Source organism: Myotis lucifugus, unplaced genomic scaffold (assembly GCF_000147115.1).
Source record: "Myotis lucifugus unplaced genomic scaffold, Myoluc2.0 scaffold_40, whole genome shotgun sequence".
Lineage (NCBI taxonomy): Eukaryota > Metazoa > Chordata > Mammalia > Chiroptera > Vespertilionidae > Myotis > Myotis lucifugus.
The window spans coordinates 5,075,565-5,081,564 of record NW_005871088.1 but is presented as its reverse complement, the minus strand read 5'-3'; the positions used below and the strand labels follow the sequence as shown (position 1 = coordinate 5,081,564).

At 39.1% G+C, this 6,000-nt stretch overlaps 1 pseudogene; it reads left to right on the top strand.

The window, feature by feature from the left end:
• Positions 1-1,469: 1,469 nt before the first annotated feature.
• The window catches only part of LOC102437572, a 30,242-nt pseudogene continuing 25,711 nt past the window's right edge, over positions 1,470-6,000 (top strand).

Here is a 6,000-nt window from a genome sequence, read left to right as displayed (position 1 = left end):
CTATCTCCTTTAGAGTGAGTCAAGTTTCTATAATCACCTACAAGATCTTTATGTTTATTCCTTCTTCCTGGAATACTTTCTTCACTGATATTCACATGGTTTGCTCCTTCTGCCTCTCATATATCATGTTCACAGTAAGACCTTCCCTGACCACTCTATTTAAAACTATAACCTTCCTCTCCCCATACTCCATACTCTCTTCCTTGTTTTACTTTTATCCATAGTACTTGCCATAGTTTAACATACTACATATTTTACTTTCTTATTTATCTTCTACACACATATTCTATAAACAGTAGAAGAATCAGGGACTTTTATCTGTTTTAATCATTGCTGAATCCACAGTGTATAGAACAATGACAAGCATAAGGTGGGCACTCAGTAACTATTGATTTCTTGAGTGAATGAAGACTTATTATTTTCCAGACCAAGAGATACAGTAATCAACAAGACATGATCCTATTTCTATTAGGAGGAGAAATAGAAAAGTTACCAGAATATCTGTTCAATATGTTAATTGCAATACTTGGGATGCATGCCAAGAGAGCTATGGGAACACATGGTAGACACTCAATAAATGCCTGTTAAATGTTTAGCGAATAATTTCAAGTTAGTTTTATTAATAACAACAGAAATACTACTCTTGAAACATTAACAACGTCCTAATGACTCATCCTTTTCATTCCCTGGGGAAGAACTGGAAACTAAAGAGATCTTGGTGTTGTAACACTGCCCAGCTCTACCTTGCAAAACCTGAAACATTGATCTTTGTTATATGTTAAAATTACAAAGTAAAACTAGAGTTAAACTGAAAGCAAAAGACAAAAATGTGCCAAGATAGGTAGTTCCCCAGAGAATTGCAATGAGACATTAGTCTGCATTAAGATGTAAGTCTCATAGCCCTTTTAGTCAATATTTGCTGATGGTATATTTATTTTAGCCAAAGGTGAGTCAGTTTGAGAAGGAGAAAATAACAGAAGCATGAATTATTTTGGTTAAATGGAACCTTCCCCCACTGCTAAAACTTTGCACTAGAGCTATGTCTGACAACAAAGCAATAGATAAAAAAAAATTGAATCAACCAATTGTTCTGTCCACATAACACATATTATTTTACTTCTTTTCCCACTGAATTTATATTGTGGATATGTGTTCTTAAGGGTAGAAAATGGGCCAGTGGAGGGGAGGGTATTATAAGATCCATTTGGGTACAGATCCTTCTCTTGTTCTCATTGTTTAGCTTTTCCTGGATTGTAAGAGATCAGGAGTCAGTATAAACTGTTTTGCAGCCATACCAAACATTGTTTACATATTGGGATCCAAGATACTCATGTTTTCCTTTTCTTCACATCTTGGGAATAGTACACTTTTATCGGTACTAGAAATAGACTAAGTAAGGACCATTGATAGTTGGTACTGTAGAATAGGGATACTCACCTAAGCACAGTGAAGAGAATGAGAAGAGGACCATGGCTGAACTTATGGGAAACTCTACATTGAAGGGGGCCCATAAGAGAAAGAATGCGAAGAGAGCAGTCAGAGAAGTTGGAAATGTGGTCTATTTCGGTAGACAAGGCAAGAAAGGATTTATGATGGAGGTGAGCAGTGTCGTGTGCTTCTGAATGGTCAAATAAGATGAGGACTAGCCAAAAGGTGATGTTTGCACAACATGTAAATGTACTAAATGTCACTGACTTGTATAATTTAAATGGTTATTTTATGTTAATGTGAGTGTTATCTCAATAAAAAATAAGATTAGGGTTGAGAAGTGGTCAATGGATTAAGAAGTCATTAAGACTTGTATGAGAGCAGCATCAGTAATGTGGTAGGAGTAGAAGCCAGACTCCAGTCAATTGAGGCATGACTAAGTATTAAGAAAGGGGTTGCAAGGAATATAGAGAAATCTTTCAAAACGTGGAAAAATAGGGTTAGAGTTGGAGGGTTTAAGGAGGGTGTTGTTTATTCGCTGTAAAATGTGTGTGTGTGGTGGGTTAGGAGGGAGACCTGAGCCTTTATATTATTAACTGAGGAGAAGGAGCCAATGAGAGGTAGGGGTTGTGGATACAGAGAGACATTGGCTGTCTGATAGAGCAAGAACCTTGTGGAGGAGATGCTGATAGGAGCCAGAGAAAAGATAAAAGGGTGAGGCTTAAATAGAAGGCAGTCTATGCCTCCCCTCAATGGAAGGCAGGAAGTAGGGATGCCAAGGTAGGAGATGTGGAGATAAAGTTGGGAATATTTCCATTTACTCTCATTGTCTCCATGAAATGGAAAGCAAGGGCAATGCATAGAATGATTAAAGCTAGGCACTTGGAATAGCTCCATGAGGTTACCGGAAGCTAAGACTTCTTTCCTATAATTCATAATGGGAGAACAAAAACTGGTCTCAAGTTTTTTTTCATTTTAATTTATTTCAAATATTTATATTGGGCTCATATTTTTTTTATCTTATAAATCCTCATCACCTCCCCCCACACACACACATATTTCAATTTTGAATTTCGCTTGGGTAATGAGTAAATATAATAATAAAATAACAGTAAATTTAGTGAGTGCTCCAATTGTAATAATCTTAAAATGTAGTGTTGCCCTAGCTGGTTTGGCTCAGTGGATAGAGCATCAACCTGTGGACTGAAAGGTCCCGGGTTCGATTCCGGTCAAGGGCACATGCCTGGGTTGCAGATTCGATCCCCCGTTGGGGGCGTGTAGGAGGCAGCCAACCAATGATTATCTTTCATCATTGATATTTCTATCTCTCTCTCCCTCTTCTTTCCTCTCTGAAATCAATAAAAAGATATAATAAATAAATAAAATTCAGTGTCCAAGGCATCTAAAGTTCAATACCTTAGCAAGTTAATTAAGTCAAGTTAATTGAAAAAAAATCTAATCTTCAGATAGGTAACATGGTTGATTATCTTACGTATGATTAAACAGAGTAACAGAGGTCATTACAAGACTTTTTAGAAGAATATTGATTGATATATAATTTCTTGGTTAATTTTGATTGACAATATCTCTTGCTGCTTGAATCTACCCTCCCCCACTTTGGAATCTCCTCAGCACAACTGCTCTATTGAAATTGTGATTATTTTGAAAATAGTTTATTTGTATAATCTTGTTTTAACAAACAAAAATTATCTGCACTTTCACAAATATGTGTGGCATCCTGCCTGAGGACAGAACTGGGAAAATGGGACTTTCTGGGAGCAGCAGAGGTAGCAATGTATGGTTTGGACAGGACTTTTATGTGATTACACAGCAAATTTAAGACAGTTCTTCTAATTCCTCTTTCCAGCAGTTTGTAACCTTCAAGTCCCTGCTCTATAGAAGTGCTTGAGCCACTTTTGGCAGCATTGCTTAAGGCAGAGATTTTCAACCAATGTGCCACAAGAATTTTTAAAACATGCAATACCTTAATCACTAAAGAAAAAAATGTAAAATAAAACATGCAATACCTATTTAGTCAGGGGCACTGACCTCTTTTCCCGTAGATTGTCAAATAAAAAAAAATGACAACAGGCAACACAACACTAGCTATCCAGTGCAAATGAATAAAAATTATACCTATATTTTTTGTCAGATTGGCAAAAATATATTTTTGGTTGGGCAGCAGAATTTAGTAATTAGTTTATGTGTGCCATGAGTTGAAAAAGTTGAACATTATTGGCTTAAGGCACTGGTCGGCAAACTCATTAGTCAACAGAGCCAAATAACAGTACAACAATTGAAATTTCTTTTGAGAGCCAAAATTTTTAAACTTAAACTATATAGGTAGGTACATTGTTATTAACTTAATTAGGGTACGCCTGTGCCGCGTCTCCCATTGCCCGACCGACCAACACCCCCCACTTCTTCTAAGGCCACTTCTTCAAAATAGACTCGCCCAGGCCGAAAACCAACTTCTGCGCATGGGCCACGAAGTTTCAATCGCACTGTACATACACGCCTGCACGTGGTATTTTGTGGGAAGAGCCACACTTAAGGGGCCAAAGAGCCCCATGTGGCTCGCGAGCCACGGTTTGCTGACCACTGGCTTAAGGCAACCATTTCTAACAATGCCACTGGAACAGACTCCTTTTGTTACTGGAAAGTACTATAAGCAGGAGAGAGCATCTGCTTGGGAGGTTGTGGAATTTCTGATTTGGATAAGAGTTTATAGTAATGTTATCTTCTGGGTGCATTTAATTATAAATTCTTTAATTCTAAGATCTACAGTAAGTTTGAACCAAAAAGACCTTGAAATTATTCAAGTTTAACTGTGCATGTGTGTGTGTGTGTGTGTGTGTGTGTGTGTGTGTGTTTCACCGAGATTTCAGTGGTACAATATTACAACTGTTAAGATACTTGGTTACCCCCCCCCGCCCCCCCCCACACACAAACACACTCCTTCCCCAAATCTGACCTAGGGCTTTCCTGCAGGAAGAGAAAGTCTTGGTGCCATTTCTCTGGCCTGGGAGCCACAGCCGCAGTGCCTGTGGATGGACATCTTCAATCCACCCATCTTTGGGCTTTAGTGGAGAACCAGACGTGCTCCCTTAGGCTGTATGTGTGGAACTGCTTTCCACCACTGGTGCTGACTTTAGTGTCTCTGAGAGATTGCCACAAGGACACAGAATGAAAAATGGTCTCAAATAGCAAGTCACGGTTTCCTCAAGTTAGAGTTGGAAGAATTGGGAGGAATCTGAAAGGGCTGTACTTACTCGGTGTTGATGTTAAATTCATTCACTTGCTCACTCACTCATTGACTTATTTACTCATTGATTCAACAGACATTTCCTAGAAAAAAAAAGATACTTGGTTATCTAGATTCCTGTTTCCTCCAAAATATCATCATAATATTTTATTCCCTATTTTTATAACAGTACCTATTTTTAAAAATATATACCCAAAATAACTTCTGAAGGCAAATTAACTATCTTTTCTGGAATATTCCATATATTAAGAGTACTGATTTCAAAACATTTATTTGGGACAAACCATGGGCTTTTTGAGAAGAGGAATTCATGTGGATTCTAATTCACTTTGGATTACTCATTTCCACATTTACAAGTTACCTTCACCAAATGTCTTCTATTCTGGCCATTTTAGAAACATAAGAGATGGTGCAAAGGATTAAATTGAAAATAATGGAAAAAGTTGACAATACATAAAACAGCTGTGTTTAAAGAAACCTTCAAATATCCACTACCTCATCATTAGCACAGCTGTAAGGGAAACTGCTGTAAATGAACATGTTTTATATCTGGACAGTATAATGAATTTTCCCATAACACTTAAACAATTAGCTAAGGATTAGCATTTTGCATAGAATTTTGTCCACCCTATATAATAAAAGAGAAACATGTAAATTGACCGCCCCTCTGCTATGCTCACCAGCCAATCAGGAGTGAGTATGCAAATTAACACGAGAAAGATGGCGGGTTAATTTGCATACACAGGTGCCGGTCGGAGAGCAGCAGCTTGGGGGGATGTGGCTCCCTTGGTCTCTCCCAGTGACTGAGGGAGCCACGCCCCTCAAACTGCCGAGTGGAGAGCAGAGTGGGAGAGCCAGCGGAGAGTGGAGAGGCTTGGGGAAATTGGCTCCCCAAGCCGCCAGATGGAGAGCAGAGTGAGAGAGCTGGCGGCTTGGAGGACTTGGCAGAGTGGGAGGCCATGAGACAGAGACAGAGCAGGAAGGGAAAACCAAGAGCGCAGGGAACACCAGGAATTCTGGGAATAGTAGTTCTGGTGGCAGCCCCAGGACCTAATGTGGAAGCCCAGAGCGCGGGGAGCACCAGGAATGCTGGGAATCGTAGTTCTGGTGGCATATGGATCTCCTAGACACTAGAGCAGCGGTTCTCAACCTGTGGGTCACCAACCTGTGGGTTGCGACCCCTTTGGGGGTCGAATGACCCTTTCATAGGGGTCGCCTATGACCACCGGAAAACACATATATAATTACATATTGTTTTTGTGATTAATCACTATGCTTTAATTATGTTCAATTTGTAACAATGAAAA